This window comes from Aotus nancymaae, unplaced genomic scaffold, assembly GCF_030222135.1.
Source record: "Aotus nancymaae isolate 86718 unplaced genomic scaffold, 86718_ANA_hifiasm-v0.15.2.pri h1tg000124l, whole genome shotgun sequence".
In the NCBI taxonomy this organism is placed as follows: domain Eukaryota; kingdom Metazoa; phylum Chordata; class Mammalia; order Primates; family Aotidae; genus Aotus; species Aotus nancymaae.
Window position 1 is genome coordinate 98,554 of NW_026988539.1, and position 18,098 is coordinate 116,651.

The 18,098-nt window shown below is 51.6% G+C and overlaps 1 protein-coding gene and 1 pseudogene across 3 annotated transcripts in view; one reads left to right on the forward strand and one right to left on the reverse strand.

Annotated features, from left to right (window-relative positions):
• The window catches only part of GNG7 (G protein subunit gamma 7), a 126,328-nt gene that overhangs the window by 92,354 nt on the left and 15,876 nt on the right, over positions 1 to 18,098 (forward strand). The window lies entirely within an intron of this gene.
• LOC105706196 (proteasome subunit alpha type-2-like) lies at positions 14,110 to 14,835 on the reverse strand (annotated as a pseudogene).

Sequence of the window (18,098 nt, forward strand, 5' to 3'; positions counted from 1 at the left end):
ATGGCGCCTTCTGCATTCTACCCACTTCCTCTGAGCCGGTTTCGACCCGACCCCTCTTTCCCCGTCCTGCAGGGATCCTGAGAGTCAGGGCGCCCAGCCCCGAGGCAGCCACGTTTCCCCTTTCCACCGAGGGCTGCAGGAGACCTCAGCACTTCCTGGGGCAGCCCAGGACTTGGCCGAGTTTCTGCATTAGCAAGAAAAGGCGTAATGGAATTTGGATAGACGAGAAAAGGGGATGTAAGCGTGAGCAAAACCACACACTCCATCTCATTGTTAGAAATTCCATGCATGTCATCAAAACCTCATCTTGGGACAGAGGCCAAGACGAACTCACTGTCACAAGGAGTTTTGTGCACCAAGCGTGCCCGTCCCGGCACCCCGCCCTCACCCCAGGCCTGCCGGCTGACCCCGAACACACGGCCCTGCGGGTCCTCCCTCCTGGTCAGCTGGTGCCTCCTGCCTGGTGCCTGGTAGCTGCGGCTGTCGTAGCTGCAGTGGTGCCAGAAGGTTCTGCAGGAGAGACTGGAATTCCCTGCTTAGCGTCACAAATCCCCGTGTGAACCTCCGGAAGGCAGCACAGCCCCAGTGGGCGCAGTGACTCACGCCTGTCATCCCAGCACTTTGGGAGGCTGATTCGGGCGAATCATTAGGTCAGGAGATCGAGACCATCCTGGCTAACACAGCGAAACCCCGTCTCTACCAAAAATACAAAAAATTAGCCGGGCGTGGTGGCGGGCACCTGTAATCCCAGCTACCCGGGAGGCTGAAGCAGGAGAATCACTTGAACCCGGGAGGCGGAGGCTGCATTGAGCCAAGATTGCACCACTGCACTCCAGCCTGGGCAACAGTGTGGGACTCCCTCCCAAAAAAAATAAAATACAGAAAAAAGAAAAAGAAAGAAAACGCAGCCCCCTTGAAGCCCTCCCTCCACATCCTCCTCTGCATCTTAGGCCGAGCGCGGTGGCTCACACCTGTAATCCCAGCACTTTGGGAGGCCTTGGTGGGTGGATCACCTGAGGTCAGGGGTTTGAGACCAGCCTGACCAACGTGGAGAAACCCCGTCTCTACTAAAGATACAAAATTAGCCGGGCTTGGTGGCACATGCCTGTAAGCTACTCAGGAGACTGAGGCAGGAGAATCGCTTGAACCCAAGAGGTGAAGGTTTCGGTGAGCTGAGATCGTACCACTGGACTCCAGCCTGGACAACAAGAGTGAAACTCCATCTCAGAAAATAGAAAAAAAAAAGAAAAGAAACTTGCTTTCTTGCCCTTTGCCGTGTCTGGGTGTTGAGCATTGAGTCAGACACAATGGGGTCGGCACCAGAGTCAGGGTTCTCTCCAGGGTCCTGATGCTTTCCTGCCAAACCTTGATGTCCAGACCTTGTGCCCCCACGGAGTCCCTTGGGTTTGGAGCTGCCTTGGCATTGAGGATTCAAGGTGTGTGTCTGGAACGGGGTCCCAGGAAACCCTCTGGTGGCCTCAGTCTGCCCAGCCGGGTGTCTCAGTGTCAGGGCAGCCTCAGCATCACTGACGTTAGGGTCAGATTCTCCTCAAAATAGATCGTCTTTTTATTTTATTTTATTTTATTTTTTGAGACAGAGTCTCGCTCTGTTGCCCAGGCCGGAGTGCAGTGGCGTGACCTCGGCTCACCACAACCTCTACCTCCCAGGTTCAAACGATTCTCCTGCCTCGGCCTCCCGAGTAGCTGGGATTACAGGCGCCCACCACCACACCAGGGTGATTTTGTATTTTTAGTACATATGAGGTTTCTCCATATTGGCCAGGCTGGTCTCAAACTCCTGACCTCCTGATTCGCCCGCCTCAGCCTCCCAAAGTGCTGGGGTTACAGGCATGAGCCACCGCATCCAGCTGGTTTTCCGGGACTTTGTAACAACACCAGGGCTGGAGGGGGGTGGTCCCGGAGCTGTCACCCACGATGCTGGTGACATCCAGCCATTCTGATGACGCGACCTGGAACCCACGGGCCACAGCAGAGAAGCCCAGGCCCGAGGTCTGCCTTTGGCAATGTGTGTGTCTGGACGACCCAGCCCCTGCTTCAGAGCCCAGAGGGGTGGGCACAGCTGGTGAGGCCCATATTGGACTCTGAGCCCAGAGCTGTGAGATGAGAAACGTGTGTCGTGGGTGGCAGCCACAATGTCACAAGGAATGTTCAGGGAGCTGCCAGTGTGCGTGGAAGGGGTTTTAGTGCAGGCTGGCTGGGCATTGATGGTTGTGATCAGGGGCTTTTCAGAAGGGTCTTTGCAGGATGTGTAGGAGTTTGCTGGGGGGCCTGGGTGGAGAAAGACCCACCTGTGCCTGGGTGGGAAGGCCTGGTGCTGCCCTCTGGTCTCTTCTCACCCCTCCTGCCCTTCAGCTCCCGAGGGCCACCGTCACGAGGCTGGCGCTGCCCCTTACCCTGGCCCGGGGCCAGGGTGACTACATTTCCTCGGCCGGGAAGCCCAGGACTGGAGTGACAGCAGCCACAGGGCTCAGTGTCCTGGCCCGGCTCCAGTTCCTGGGCTTGCAAATCCTCACATGACCGTGGTCATCCCCTGCCCCCGCCGACCCCACCGCTGGCGGGACAGAGAGCAGCTTTTCTTTCCTCCTGCTCCCATCACCGCGGTGACCAAACCCACGCCGGCAGCCGTCACCCTCTGTCATCCCGGCCCCTTTGTCCGAACAAGCCGGCTCATTCTTGGGCTCCGAGCTCCTGCCCCGCTGGTCTATTTTTCACTTTCTCGCAGGCACCTCATTCATTCCCTCTCTTTAGCCCCTTCTAAATATAGCTGCCCCGAGGACCGATTTAGCCTGGGAGCAAAGGGCCCGCGCTGACACGGACAGTCACAAGACGCTGTTTTCCAGCCAAGGCATGGCCCTCCCTTCCATGTGGCAGAGCCGCTGTCCCGCCACTGCAGCCCTGGGCCCCACAGCCCGGCCTCGAGGTCACGGAGTCACCAACGGTCAGAGCTGGCACGGAAGGCCCCAAACACAGCCACCCTCCCAGGCCCTGCTGGGGTGACCTGGCTCTGGAGGGGCTGCAGGTGCGGGGCAGGGGTGGCCCGCCCTGGGTGCGGGGTTCTCAGCATGCAGACCCTGGTTGCTGATGCGGGCTAGGGGTTCTGTGGATCGGGAAGCAGGTGTGGCCGCCCTCAGATGCGTCTCTCGTATGGAAGTTTCCGTGTCAATCTGTCACCCGGGATTCTGCGTGGTCCCCTTTGGTGTCCTGGTGAGGATGTATGAGGCTTCGCCTTCTCAGGGCCAGAGGGTGGGGAGTAGGGGGTCTGCATCCCAGCTGCCAGGGGACACACTGAGACCTGAGCCTCGCCCTGCCGCTTCTCATCCTGATGCCCTGCGTGCACCTTCGTTTGTCTGTTTTGTTTTTGAGGCAGAGTCTCACTTTGTCGCCCAGGCTGCAGTGCAGTGGCGCCAGCTCGGCTCACCGCAAACTCCACCTCCTGGGTTCAAGCAATTCTCTTGCCTCAGCCTCCTGAGTAGCTGGGATTACAGGCACCCACCATTAAGCCCGGCTGATTTTTTTGTATTTTTAGTAGAGACGGGGTTTCGCCATGTTGGCCACACTGGTCTTGAACTCCTGACCTCAGGTGATCCACACGCCTCAGTCTCCCAGAGTTACAGGTGTGAGCCACCTCGCCCAGCCCTTTTTTTTTTCTTTCTTTCTTTTTTGGGACAAAGTTTCACTCTTGTTGCCCAGGCTGGAATATGGCGGTGCGATCTCAGCTCACTGCAGCCTCCGCCTCCCAGGTTCAGGTGATTCTCCTGCCTCAGCCTCCCGAGGAGCTGGGATTACAGGAATGAACTACCATGCCTGGATAATTTTGCATTTTTTTTCAGTAGAGCTGGGCTTTCACTGTGTTGGCCAGGCTGGTCTCAAATTCCTAACGTCAAGTGATCCACGCGCCTCGGTCTCCCAAAGTGCTGGCATGACAGGTGTGTGTGCCCCTTTCTGTGGTCAAACCAGGGTCCCCCAGGCGCTGTAGACACAGAAGCCAGATTGTTCTCCGGGGTGAGACCATCCTCAGCACTGCAGGGTGCTCAGCAGCGTTCCTGGCCTCCACCCGCTCCATGCCAGGAGCTCCCCCCAGTTATGACAACCACAGATGTCCCTAGATGTTGCCCAGGGCCCCCTGGGGGGGGCAGAATCACCCCCAGGTGAAGCCTCAGGGAAAGGGGATTCCACAGACCCTCAAAAGACTCTGTGTCCCATGATCCTCTGCCCTGCTGAGGTCCCGGGAGGCTACACACATTGAAATCCACACCCTGAGTGGGGAGGGAGAGAGGAGGTGAGTCCCAGGAGCTGAGGACCCGCCGCTTCACACCGTCCGCCCCATCAGGAGCTTACTCTGGTGTCTACTGTGGGCAGGGATTGAATCCCATTTTCCCCAAATGATTAATTCAGGGTCTCCTCCTTCAGCACTGTGGACAGTGGGATGGGATCCTCCTCTGGGGTGGGGCCGTGCTGGACACTGACAGGTGCTGAGCAGAGTCCTGCCTCCACCCACGCCCACTCCCTGCCAGGAGAACCCAGACAACCACAGATGTCCCAGGCATTGCCCAGGGCTTCCTGATGGGGCTGAATCACCCCCTATTAAGAGCGGCTGTTGGCCCAGTGCGGTGACTCACACCTGTAATCGCAGCACTTAGGGAGGCCGAGGCGGGCAGATCACCTGAAGTCAGGAGTTTGAGACCAGCCTGGCCAACGTGGTGAAACCCCGTCTCTAGTAAAAATGGGCCAGTTGCGGTGGCTCACACCTGTAATCCCAGCACTTTGGGAGGCCGAGGCAGGCGGATCACGAGGTCAGGAGTTCGAGACCAGCCTGACCAACATGGTGAAACCCCGTCTCTACTAAAAATACAAAAAAATTAGCCGGATGTGGTGGCGGGTGCCTGTAATCCCAGCTATTCGGGAGGCTGAAGCAGGAGAATCCTTGAACCCGGGAGGTGGAGGTTGCCGTGAGCCTAGGTCGCGCCACTGCACGCTGTTTTCAGGGGCTGCCATGAGATGCTCTGAGGTCCTCATGGCTCCCAGGGCTGCGCATGGCCGAGGCTCCCGTGCTCACACCGGGCACGCACATGGGCACAGGTGCCCGGGGGCGCAGCTCTGCACACCCAGCTCCCCCCGCCGCAGGACAGGGGCAACTTGCTTCCCAGCGCCTGGGAGCCTTCTCTTCTCTCGCAAACTACCATTCCGTTCTGTTTGGGTTTGGATGTCTTCCTCTCTGAACATAACAGCCTGTCTCTCCCCGTCTCTGAACACCGTGTTCTCAGCAGCAGACACCCCTCCGCGGGACGAGCTGAGCTTTTTCTCCCCCTCCTGCAAAATCTGGCTTTATTTTTCTTCCCTTGTTTGTGGCAGGCAGAGGTTTGGCGGGGCGGTGGGCGGCGGGATCGCCAGGCCCCCAGGAGGAAGGAGTGCAGGAGCTCTGTGAGCTACAGAGCTACTAGTTCTGGATGTTTTAAAGCCAGATCAAGGCGGCTTCTGTTCTCCCCCAAGACCAGGCGTCGCTGCTGCAGGCCAGCCACCCCTCCCTGACGCCCTCAAGGCCACCTTCCCCCGGGGCTGACTCACCCCGGCTCGCCGCCGCGCCAGCTTTGATGAGCAGACTGGAAAGGCGCAGCGGCCTCATTGTGGAGCTGCCTGGAAGCCGCCGGAGCCTGCGCCGAGCTGGGATTCGCTGAGCTTGACTTTCTGAGCCATCAGGAGAGAAAGGCTCCCGCACTCAGGAGCCGGTTTCGGTTTCCAGGAAGCAGCGGTGGGGGACTGTTTGCTCGGCTCAAGGAGAAGCCACCTGAGTCTGCAGGGGTCTTATAAGTGCTGCATCCATCTCAGGGCTGGTAAAAGCAAAATCGCAGGCCGGGCGCACGCAGGGTGCGTGCTTGGGATCCTAGCGCTCTGGGAGGTCGAGGCAGAGGGATCGCTTGAGCCCGGGAGTTTGAGACCAGCCTGGGCAATATAGCCAGGCCCCAGTTCTAAATGAAAAAAAAAAATTAAAAATTAGCCAGGGCCGGGCGAGGTGGCTCACGCCTGTAATCCCAGCACTTTGGGACGCCGAGGCAGGCAGATCACCTGAGGTCGGGGTTTCGAGACCAGCCTGACCAACATGAAGAAATCCTGTCTCTACCAAAAATACAAAATTAGCCAGGCATGGTGGCGATGGCTGTAGTCCCAGCTACTCAGGAGGCTGAGGTGGGAGGATCTCTTGAGGCCGGGAGGTCGAGGCTGCAGCGAGCTGTGATCGCGCTACTGCACTCCTGCCTGGGTGACAGAGCAAGACCCTGTCTCAAGAAAAAAAAAAAAAAAGGAGGCCGGGCATGGTGGCTCACTCTCAGCATTTTGGGAGGCCAAGGCAGGTAGGTCACTTGAGGTCAGGAGTTCGAGACCAGCCTGGCCAACATAGTCAAACCCTGTGTCTACAAAAAAGATAAAAAATCAGCCTGGCATGGTAGTGGACGCCTGTAATCCCAGCTACTCAGGAGACTGAGGCAGGAGAATCCCTTGAACCCGGGAGACGGAGGTTGCAGTGAGCTGAGATCGCACCATTGCACTCCAGCCCGCGAGGCACAGCAAGATTCTGTCTGAAAAAAAAAAAACATTGCTGCCTTCTGTGAGCCTCACCAAGGCCCGCTGTGCGCCTCAGCTCTTTGGAAGGGCCGCCTTGCAGCCGGCTTCACACAGGAGGCCAGCAGCGCTGCGCCCAGAAGGACCTCTTCTTCCCAGCCCAGCCCTTGGCCCTGATCAGCCTTTCTTATTTTATTTTTATTTTTATTTTCTTGAGACAGAGTCTCACTTTGTCACCTAGGCTGGGGTGCAGTGATGCAATCCTGGCCTCAAGAGATCCTCCGGCCTCAGCCTCCCGGAGTAACTGAGGTGACAGGCATGTGCCACCACACTCAGCTAATCTTTTAAATTTTTTTTTAGACGGGAGTCTCACTCTATCACCAGGCTGGAATGCAGTGGCGTGATCTTGGCTCACTGCAACCTCCGACTCCCAGGTTCAAGTGATTCTCCTGCCTCAGCCTCCCGAGCAGCTGGGACTATGAGCGCGTGCGCCACCATGCCCGGCTAATTTTTGTATTTTTAGTGGAGTTGGGGTTTCATAGTGTTGGCCAGGATGGTCTTGATCTCTTGACCTCGTGATCCACCTGCCTCGGCCTCCCAAAGTGGTGGGATTACAGGCATGAGCCACCACATCCAGCCCTTGAACTTTTTTTTAATTTTATTTTAGAGACAAGGTCTCGCTGTGTTGCCCAGGCTGGTCTTGAACTCCTGGCCTCAAGCAATTCTCTTTCCTCGACCTCCCAAAGTGCTGGGATTACAGGCGTAAGCCACCATGCCCAACCCGATCAGCCTCTTTTAACAGAGTCTGGGGGATGCAGGACCCTCCCTGCTCGTGGAGGGACCCTCAGGAGCTCCTGCCCCCTCAGCCCTCTGGCCACCAGGCCCAGGAGCTGCTCTGTAAAGTCCCTGTCTCTGCCTGGCCGGGCGCGTTCTTGACATTCTTGTCCGTTTACGCAGGCCGCCTGGCCAAGTCTCAGAAGCCTCCACCGGCTGCAGGCTCTCTGCCCGCTGGTGAGAAGATGGCCCTGGCGGCAGCTCCCGGTCGGCGTATGGAGCTGGGAGTGGCACTTTCCCAACTATGAGAACTATGCTTGGAATTCAGAGCCACCTCCAGCCTCTCTGGGTCTCTGTCCCAGCTTCCTGTACAGCTGGAAAACACCTCCAAGAGCGGCCGTGGCATCACAGGCCTAAAAAAGGACTGGGTTTGCTCAGGCGGGTCTCAGCGGGAGGGGGGAAGCCAGGCTGCCTTGCTGCCCGGTGGGGCTGGCTGTCTGCTCTGCAGAGACTCGCCAGGCAGGTTTGAGCTCACCAGGATGCTCCATCCTCAGCGCCCCCTGGGTCCCCTCAAAGTCTGCAACCACCCCAGGCCTGCTGTCTGCTTCTCGGCTTTGCAGCCCAGAATACCTGGATTCAGCCCACCCGCCCCCGAGCAGGGTCCCACGCCCCCACCCTCGACGCAGGCTGGGCACACCGTCATGCTGAGTCCAGGCAAGGATCGGCCTTAGAGCACAGGCTGGGTGCGGAGGTTCACACCTGTAATCCCAGCACTTTGGGAGGTGGAGATGGGAGGATCAATTGCCTGAGGTCAGGAGAATGAAACCATCCTGGCTAACACGGTGAAACCCCGTCTCTACTAAAAATACAAAAAAGTCAGCCGGGCGTGGTGGTGCACACCTGTAGTCCCAGCTGCTGGGGAGGCTGAGGCAGGAGAATCACTTGAACCCTGGAGGTGGAGGTTGCAGTGAGCCGAGATCGCACCATTGCACTCCCGCCTGGGCGACAGAATGAGACTCCATCATCTCAAAAAATAAATAAACAAACAAACAAACAATAAAATTGTCATCAGAAGATGTCAGTTTACCATCCATGGCCTCAGGGCCTCCGCAGCCAACACAGGTTTTCTCCTCTCCGTTCATTGTTGTTTTGTTCGGTTTTGTTTGAGACAGAGTCTTGCTCTGTAGCCGAGGCTGGAGGGCAGTGGCGCAATCATTGCTCACTGCAGCCTCCACCTTCTAGGTTCAAGCAGTTCTCCCACCTGAGCCTCCTAAGTAGCTGGGACTACAGGCGCGTGCCACCACACCCAGCTGATTTTTGTATTTTTGGTAGAGAAGGGATTTCACCCTGTTGGCCAGGCTGGTCTCGAACTCCTGACCTCAGGTGATCCGCCTGCCTCGGCCTCCCAAAGGGCATTCATTATGTTCTTACAAAATTCTGCGTCTCTTCCCCAAGAACTGTGGTAGTTTCTCCTCAGCCCTGAGGTCACTGTAACCAGGTCCCCGCCTAATACCGCAGCCCCCCTCCCGGGCCACTTTCCCGCTTCCAGCTTCCTGCCCATCAGACGTGTGCGCTTTGAGCATGCTCCGTGTATTACATGTTGATTACATTTATATATTATGAAGCTATTCTATATCCTATGCCATATTTATTTGATTATGGTCTAGGTGCCATGGCTCACACTTGCAGTCCCAGTGATTTGGGAGACTGAGGCAGGAGGATCGATTGAGGCCAGGAGTTTGACACCACCCTGAGCAACATAGTTGTAGAGACTTCATCCCTACGAAAAAATAAAAGATCCGCCAGGCATGCACTCAGGAGTAGCATGCACCTGTACCCCAGGACTCAGGAGGCCCAGGCGGGAGGATCGCTTGAGCCCCAAGAATTGGAGGCTGCAGTGAGCTATGGTTGCACCACTGCACTCCGGCCTGGGCAACAGAGCAAGAACTCGTCTCTAAAAATATGTATGTATATATATTTTATTATAGGTATATATTTTAATTATATGTATCATAAAACATACACATACAGCTGGGTGCAGTCACTCACGCCTGTAATCCCAGCACTTTGGGAGGCTGAGGTGAGTGGATCACAAGGTCAGGAGTTCGAGACCATCCTGGTCAACATGGTGAAACCTCGTCTCTACTAAAAATATAAAAAATTAGCCGGGTGTGGTGGCTCGTGTTTGTAGTCCCAGCTACTCAGGAGGCTGAGGCAGGAGGATTGCTTGAACCCAGGAGGCGGAGGTTGCGGTGAGCCGAGATCGCGCCATTGCACTCCAGCCTGGCAACAGAGCAAGGCTTTGTCTCAAATATACATATGTGTGTGTGTGTGTGTGTGTGTGTGTGTGTGTGTATACACCATATTGATGCCAAACTTAGTGCAGACACCCAATCGGCATAGCGCACTACAGCCCAGAACTCCTGGGCTCAAACAAACCTCCAGCCTCAGCCTCCTGAGTAGCTGGGACTACAGGCACGCGCCATCGCGCCCTGTAGACATCGGCTATAGATGTCAACTTTAACTCTGGAGGATCACTTTGCTCCGTGACATGTTCCTCCTTTATGATGTGGCGTTCCAATGTGAGTTCCTTTTGGAACATTAAAATGGCTTCTAGCACCAGATGACCTTGACTCAGAGTTCCCAGAACACGGCACACTGGGAAACTCACTGGGCTGTTTGTTGCAGACTAAATGTTTGTGTTCTCTGACCTCACCAAGTTCATATGTTGAAATCCTGGGCCAGGTGTGGTGGCTCATGCCTGTAATCCCAGGGCTTTGGGAGGCCGAGAGGGGTGGAACACTTGAGCCCAGGAGTTTGAGACCAGCCTGAGCAACAGAGTGAAACCTCACCTGTATAAAAGTAAGAAAATTAGCTGGGTGTGGTGGTGCGTGCTATAGTCTCAGCTACTTGGGTGACTGAGGCAGGAGGATCGCTTGAGCCCAGGGCGTGGAGGCTGCAGTAAGTTAGGATCACGCCACTGCACTTCAGCCTGGGCAACAGAGTGAGACCGTATATCAAAAAGAAAAGAAAAAAACAAGAACAAAAGGCTGGGTGTGGTGGCTCACGCTATAATTCTAGCACTTTGGGATACCGAGGCGGGTGGATTGCCTGAGATCAGGAGTTTGAAACCAGCCTGGGCAAAATGGCAAAACCCCATCTCTACTAAAATACAGAAAAAATTTGCCAGGCGTGGCGGCGTTGAGCTGTGTGCCTGGGGTCCCAGCTGCTCAGGAGGCTGAGGCAGGAGAATTGCTAGAACGTGGGAGGCGGAGGTTGCAGTGAGCGGAGATTGAGCCAGTGCACTCCAGCCTGGGTAACAGAGTGAGACTCCGTCTCAAAAAAAAAAAGAAAAAGAAAAGAAATAAAAAGAACCTCGGCCTGCTGTTTTTGAAACCAAAGCCACATGTTTTTTTCCTAATCAGAACTAAAGTGAAAGATTAAAACAATCGCTGTTTTGTTTGTCTTGGAGTAAGACATATAAGCTCTGTGTTTCTGGCGTGCTGCAGACGACAGCACCCACCACAGCCTGAAGCGTGCGGGCGTGCGTGTGACGGAGCACAGGGGGCCTGGGGCGAGGCCCTGAACCGGAGACCTGGTTCTGAGCACGTCCCCTGACTTCCCTGAGCCTCGGCTTTCTCAGCTGCAAAATTCAGAACCAGAGAGCGGTTTCCCACGGCTCCATGGCACCCTCGGAGCTCTGTGCGGAGGCTGAGATGCCCTGGCTTCTCAGGAGGGGTGCTCCTGGCCTTGGGGTGCAGTCTGGGTTCTTGGCCAGATTCCATTTGTGTGTGCGTGTGTGTGTATAATATATATTACAGATACATGTAAAATGTAATATATATATATATATATAAAATATAATACATAATATATGTAAAATATTAGATAACATCCATTATATTATAAATTATATATTGGGCCGGGCGCGGTGGCTCACGCCTGTAATCCCAGCACTTTGGGAGGCCGAGGCGGGTGGATCACGAGGTCAAGAGATCGAGACCATCCTGGTCAACATGGTGAAACCCCATCTCTACTAAAAATACAAAAAATTAGCTGGGTATGGTGGCGCGTGCCTGTAATCCCAGCTACTCAGGAGGCTGAGGCAGGAGAATTGACTGAACCCAGGAGGCGGAGGTTGCGGTGAGCCGAGATCGCGCCATTGCACTTCAGCCTGGGTAACAAGAGCAAAACTCCGTCTCCAAAAAAAATAAATAAATAAACAAACAAATTATATATTATATACTATATAAAAAATATGTAAAATATGTATTATATATACTATATATGTCAAATATATACATAAATATATGTGTATATACATATAATATACATATGTATGTGTGTATATATGTATGTATATTATATATACGTAGTATATATATGTGTATATATATGTATATATATACTATGTGTATATACATATATATTGATGCCAATAAGTTCGGCATCAATATGGTGACCTCCCGGGAGTGGGGACCACCAGGTTGCCTAAGGAGGGGTGAACCGGCCCAGGTCGGAAACGGAGCAGGTCAAAACTCCCGTGCTGATCAGCAGTGGGATCGCGCCTGTGAATAGCCAGTGCACTCCAGCCTGGGCAACACAGCGAGACCCCCTCTCAAAAAAAAAAAGGTTGATGGCCGGGCGTAGTGGCTCACGCCTGTAATCCAAGCACTTTGGAGGCCAAGGCGGGTGGATCACCTGAGGTCGGGAGTTTAAGACCAGTCTGACCAACATGGTGAAACCACCCCGTCTTTAAAAAAAAAAAAAAAAAAAAAAAAAAAAGGCTGACATCTGCAAAGACAGCCACAGCCCCCACTTCATGCCTCAACCAAGTGTCTTTAAGCAGCTATGTGTGCCAGGTTCTAGGGAGAACAACTCAGATCTTTTTTTTTTTTTTTTTTTTTGAGACAGGGTCTTACTCTGTTGCCCAGGCTGGAGTGCAGTGGCATGATCTTGGCTCACTGCAGCCTCTACTTCCTGGGCTCAAGCGATCATCCCACCTCAGCCAGGACCACCACACCCAGCTAGTTTTGTTGGTTTTTTTTTTTTTTTAATAGAGTCAGGGTTTTACCATGTCACTCAGGCTGGTCTCGAACTCTTGGGCTCAAGTGCTCCTCCTGCCTCAGCCTCCCAAAGTGCTGGGACTATCAGCATGAGCCACTGCGCCCAGACCACAAATCTTTGGCATCATGAGGCTTACAGTCCAGTAGGCAGACAACTAAAACATTAAATTATAAGTACTGTGGCTGGGAGCGGTGGCTGACGCCTGTAAGCCCAGCACTTTGGGAGGCTGAGGGGTGGATCACAAGGTCAAGAGATGAAGACCATCCTGGCTAAGACGGTGAAACCCTGTCTTACTAAAAATACAGAAATTAGCCAGGCGTGGTGGCACACGCCTGTAGTCTCAGCTACTCAGGACGCTGAGGCAGGAGGATCGCTTGAACCCGGGAGGTGGAGGTTGCAGTGAGTGGAGATTGCGCCACTGCACTCCAGCCTGGCAACAAAGTGAGGCTCCATCTGAAAAAAATAATTATAAGTACTATAAGAAAAGAGACAGAGAGTCATGAGAGAATGATGTGGTGGGCTGAATGATTGGCTCCAAGGTTGTTGCAATTGTTAATTTTATGTGTTGACTGGTCCACGGGGTGCCCACGTAGCTGTTTATTTTATTTTAATTTTTTTTAAATTTTTTTAATTTATTTATTTTTAAAGATGGGGTTTCACCATATTGGTGAGCCTGGTCTCGAACTCCAGACCTCAGGTGATCCGCCCGCCTCAGCCTCCCAAAGTGCTAGGATTACAGCTGTGAGCCACCGCGCCCGGCACCAGATAGCTGTTTAAATGTTATTCTGCCTGTGTCTGGGAGGATTCCTCTGAATGAAATGAACCACTGGCTGGGTAAAGCACATTGCTCCCCGTCTCCAATGTGGGGCCTCATCTAATCAGCTGAAGTCTGGAATAGAACAAAAATGCTGAGTAAGAGAAAAATTCCTCCTGCCTGGCAGGCTTCAAGCTGGCAGAGAGGTATTCTTCCCAGCCTTTGGACTCCAAATGAAACATCTGCTCTTGGGTCTCAAGCCTGCTGGCTTTCAGACAAAAACTATCCGCTCTCATGTGTTCTCTAGCTTGCCAATCGTACATCATTTTTGTTTGTTTTGTTTTGTTTTTTAAACTTTTTTTTTTTTTTTTTGAGACGGAGTTTCACTCTTGTTACCCAGGCTGGAGTGCAATGGCGCGATCTCGGCTCACTGCAACCTCCGCCTCCTGGGTTCAGTCAATTCTCCTGCCTCAGCCTCCTGAGTAGCTGGGATTACAGGCACGCACCACCATGCCCAGCTAATTTTTTGTATTTTTAGTAGAGACGGGGTTTCGCCATGTTGACTAGGATGGTCTCGATCTCTTGACCTCGTGATCCACCCGCCTCGGCCTCCCAAAGTGCTGGGATTACAGGCGTGAGCCACCGCGCCCGGCTAACTTTTTTTTTTTTTTTTTTTAAAGATGGGGTTTCACACTGATGGCCAGGCTGGTCTTGAACTCCTGGCCTCAGGTGATCCACCCACCTCGGCCTCCCAAAGTGCTAGGATTACAGGCATGAGCCACCGTGCCCAGCTGTTTTTTGTTTTTTGTTTTTTTGCGAGAGGGAGGTGGGTTTAACAGTTTATTAGGATTTATAAATCATTTTAAAAGCAGTCAATTTAAGCCAAGTAGAAATAAGTGTGCAAAAAGTCTGCAAAACAAAACATACTTTAAACATGTTTAAGTAGATAGATTATGTGAAATTCTGGATTTTTTGGTCACTTCACTGTTACGGTCTAGCAGCCAGTCATCCTTGACTTCAGCTGGAGCTTCACTGCAGATTCCAGCTTCTATGTTACCCTCCGTCACTTGCCCTTCAAAGCTTTCCTTTAGGGTTAAGATGGCTGTAGGAATGGCATCTTCACGTTCCAGATCTTCATTATCTCTTTTCTCAAGGAAACTTTTCCCGCTTACAAAGTTCTTTTCCACTGCTGTAGCTTTCCAGGCAGAGTAAGCTCCAGATGGACCCGACTGAAATAAACATGGTCGCCCCTCATTCCAAGCACATAAGAAACTCCAAATGGACGAACAGCACCCGACTGAGTATATTCTTGCGTCACAGAAGCTACTCTCTGTACCAGCTGAGCTGTGGGAATGGCTTCTTGGTACCCGACATGGTACTGTTGAGCTAACTTTCGAGCTCTGCGCACAAGCACTCTGTAATCTGGGCCCGTGCCACCGTATACCAGACCTATATGCAGTGATCGGTTCCACTCTGAGCACACTTGGCTCATCGTACAGAATGGATTTCTGTTTTTTCTCAGTTGCTAATGCCACACCATTTGCAGCTTTAATTCCCGCTGACGGGGCTCCTCCAGCTGCAGCGGCCAAAGCATATTCGATCTGGACAAGTTTACCAGATGGGCTGCATGTCGTCAGCGAAAAGCTGTACCCACGCTCCACCATCTTTACCCGAAAAGCCACCAATTATACATCTTAGGACTTCTCAACCTCCATAATTATGAGAGCCAATTTCTTATAATAAGTATCTTCTGGGCAAGCCATCTACCTTCTCTGAGTCTTAGTTTCCCAGGGACGGCCATCTCCCTCATGGCCCCCTCCAGGGTTTCAGAATCTGGAAAATGCTGAGCTCATGAGGCCACAGGGTGAGAGAGGAGATGATCATGGAGCCATGTATCAGAGGATGCAGTTCTTTGACAGAATCGGAGCTGGAGGAAGAATTTTTGGCAGTGGGAATTGAACAATAAGCCTTGATTTTTGCAGTTGATTTTGTAAAGGATTAGAAGCTGTTGGTGGTTTCTGAGTGGCGGAGGAACAGATTCAACTGTATTTTCAGAAGCACACTCTTAACTGTTAGGAGGAGATGGAGGGAGTTGGGGGTGGAGCAGAGGCCACTGATCTGCCTGAGGCCGTAGAGTGCTGCTGAAGTAGACGTCCAGGGAGGGGCTGTCCACACTGAAGAAAAGTCTCCGGCGACAACTGGCCTTGAGTCTTGTCACTCTGACCTTGGACCAGTCACAGCAGATGGGGATGTATATATATTTTCAGATGCTGGCTTCATTTTGTGTGCAGGTGAAATTGCAAAATTAATGTACCACTAGTAAACTCCTGAAGTAATATTTATAACTCCTATCACTGGAATCCAATAACCAAAATAATGTAATAAAAATGTAACTGTAGAAGCATAGGACATCTTGTGTTGTGGATTGTGAGGACTGAGCTGATGGCTGTTATGATTCATGGATGTTCTAAGGCTTTTACAGAGTTTTTCACTTCCTGTGGATCCTTCCACCGCAACTTTAGAATTATTATTATTATTATTATTATTACTTTGAGGTGGAGTTTTGCTCTTTTTGTCCAGGCTGGAGTGCAGTGGTGCAATCTCAACTCACTGCAACCTCTGCCTCCTGGGTTCAAGTGATTCTCCTGCCTCAGCCTCCTGAGTAGCTGGGACTACAGGCCTACACTACCACACTTGGCTAATTTTGTATTTTTAGTAGAGATGGGGTTTCTCCATGTTGGTCAGGCTGGTCTCGAACTCCCGACCTCAGGTGATCCACCCACCTTGGCCTCCCAAAGTGCTGGGATTACAGGCATGAGCCACTGCACCCGGCCAAACTTTAGAATTCTTTTATCAAACTCTTCTATGCAACATTTTTGTTCTTTTTCACTCCTTCCTGGATCTGCCGTTCATCTGGAATTATTTTTCTCTAGTTTTACCTTCTAAAAGGCAAGTCTGTTGATGAGAAAGTCTGGTTTTGTCTGCCTGAAAATGCCCTTATTTCCCCTTAATTCTTGAAGGATATTTTCACTGGGTCCACCTAATTGCTGCTATTTTTCCCTCTGGCAACTTTTGTTTGTTTATTTTTGTTTGTAATTAACTGATTTTATCAAAGAACAATTCAAATGCAGTAACATGAACAGACCTCAGATATACAGTTTGACAGATTTTAGCAATTGTGAACACCTGTGTACGCCGGCAACTCAACCAACATACAGAACATTTCCATCACCTTAGAAGTTCTTCCCTGGCCTTTTCTTTTTTTTTTTAGACAGAGTCTCTCACACTGTTGCACACTGTTGCCCAGACTGGAGTGGAGCAGTAGTGTGATCTGAGCTCACCACAACTTCCACCTCCTGGATTCAAGCAATTCTCCTGCCTCAGCCTCCTGAGTAGCTGGGACTACAGGTGTGCACCACCATGTCCGGCTAATTTTCTGTATTTTTAGTAGAGATGGGGGTTTCAGTATGTTGGCCAGGCTGGTCTCGAACTCCTGACCTTGTGATCTGCCTGCCTTAGCCTCCTGAAGTGCTGGGCTTACAGGCATGAGCCACCGCCCCCGGTGGTGCCTGGCCTTTCATGGCCCTATCTAGTCAACACCCTGGCCAGAGGCAGCAACCTCTGTTCTGATTTCCATCACCATAGTTTTGCCTATTCTTGAACTTTATATAAATGGAATTGTAGCCTATGCACCTCTAATATCCGGCTCCTGTTGCTTGCCAAATCATACATGTTGCTTCATCTCTCCACGGTTGATTGTTTTCTGTTGTGCAGCTGTGTTTCATTGTATGAAATGCTGTGGCTTGTTTATCCGTTCTCTTGTTGACAGGCATCTGGGTCGTTTCCAGTTTTTGCTGCTATGAGTAAAGAACATCTTGTACAAGTCCTTGTATGGAGATCTGTTTTTATTTATCTTGAGTAAATCCCTAGGAGCGGAATTGCTGGGTCATAGGTGAGGTATGTGTTCAGCCTTATAAGAAACTGCTAAGCCGTTTTCCGTGGTGGTTGTACGGTTTCACGTTCCCATCAGTGATGTGTGATGCATCCAGTTCTGCATCCTCCCAAATATTTAGTGTTGTCAGTCTTTTTAATTTTTGCCACTCTAGTGGATGAGAGGCAGTCTCTCATGATGGCTCGAATTCCTATTTCCCTGATGACTAATCATTAGACACCATTTCATGTGCTTATTGGCCATTTCTCTGCCACTGTTTAGGGCGTTTATTTTGCCTGGGGTTCACAGATTCTTTTTTTTTTTTTTTTTTTTTTTAAGATGGGGTTTCACCATGATGGCCAGACTGGTCTTGAACTCTTGACCTCAGGTGATCCACCCACCTTGGCCTCCCAAAGTGCTGGGATTACAGGCATGAGCCGCCGCGCCCGGCCCACAGATTCTTACAGCTATGGCTTGAGGTGTTTTTTATCAGTTTTAGAAAGCTATCGGTCATTATCTCTTCAAAGATTTTTCCTGCATTATTCTCTTCTCCTTCTGGTGTTCCAAGGACATGTACGTTATACTTCACTGCATCTTCTGCATCTTTTGCCCTTTCTTCTGTAGTTTCTTTCCCTTTCTATCTTCTTGCTTCTTTCTGGTGATTTTTCTCTGTTCTGTCTTCCAGTTCACTAATTGTTATTTCTCCCACTGACTTCTTATTTTTCAGATATTGTCATTTTCTCCATATCCACTGGTTCCTTTTTTTTTTCCCTATTGTTCCAATTTGCTGCTAAAATTCCAATCTTATCTTTTTATCTCCTCGAACATAATTAACACAGTTATTTTAAAGCTTCCGTCAATTCCAGTATATGGAAACTCTGTGGGTCTGTTTGTAGTGCTGGTTATTTCTGCTGATTTGTGTTTATGTGGCCCTGGCTCCTTGTATGTGTGGTTATTTTTACTTGCGACATTGTATTTGTGGATTTGTGTGTAGAA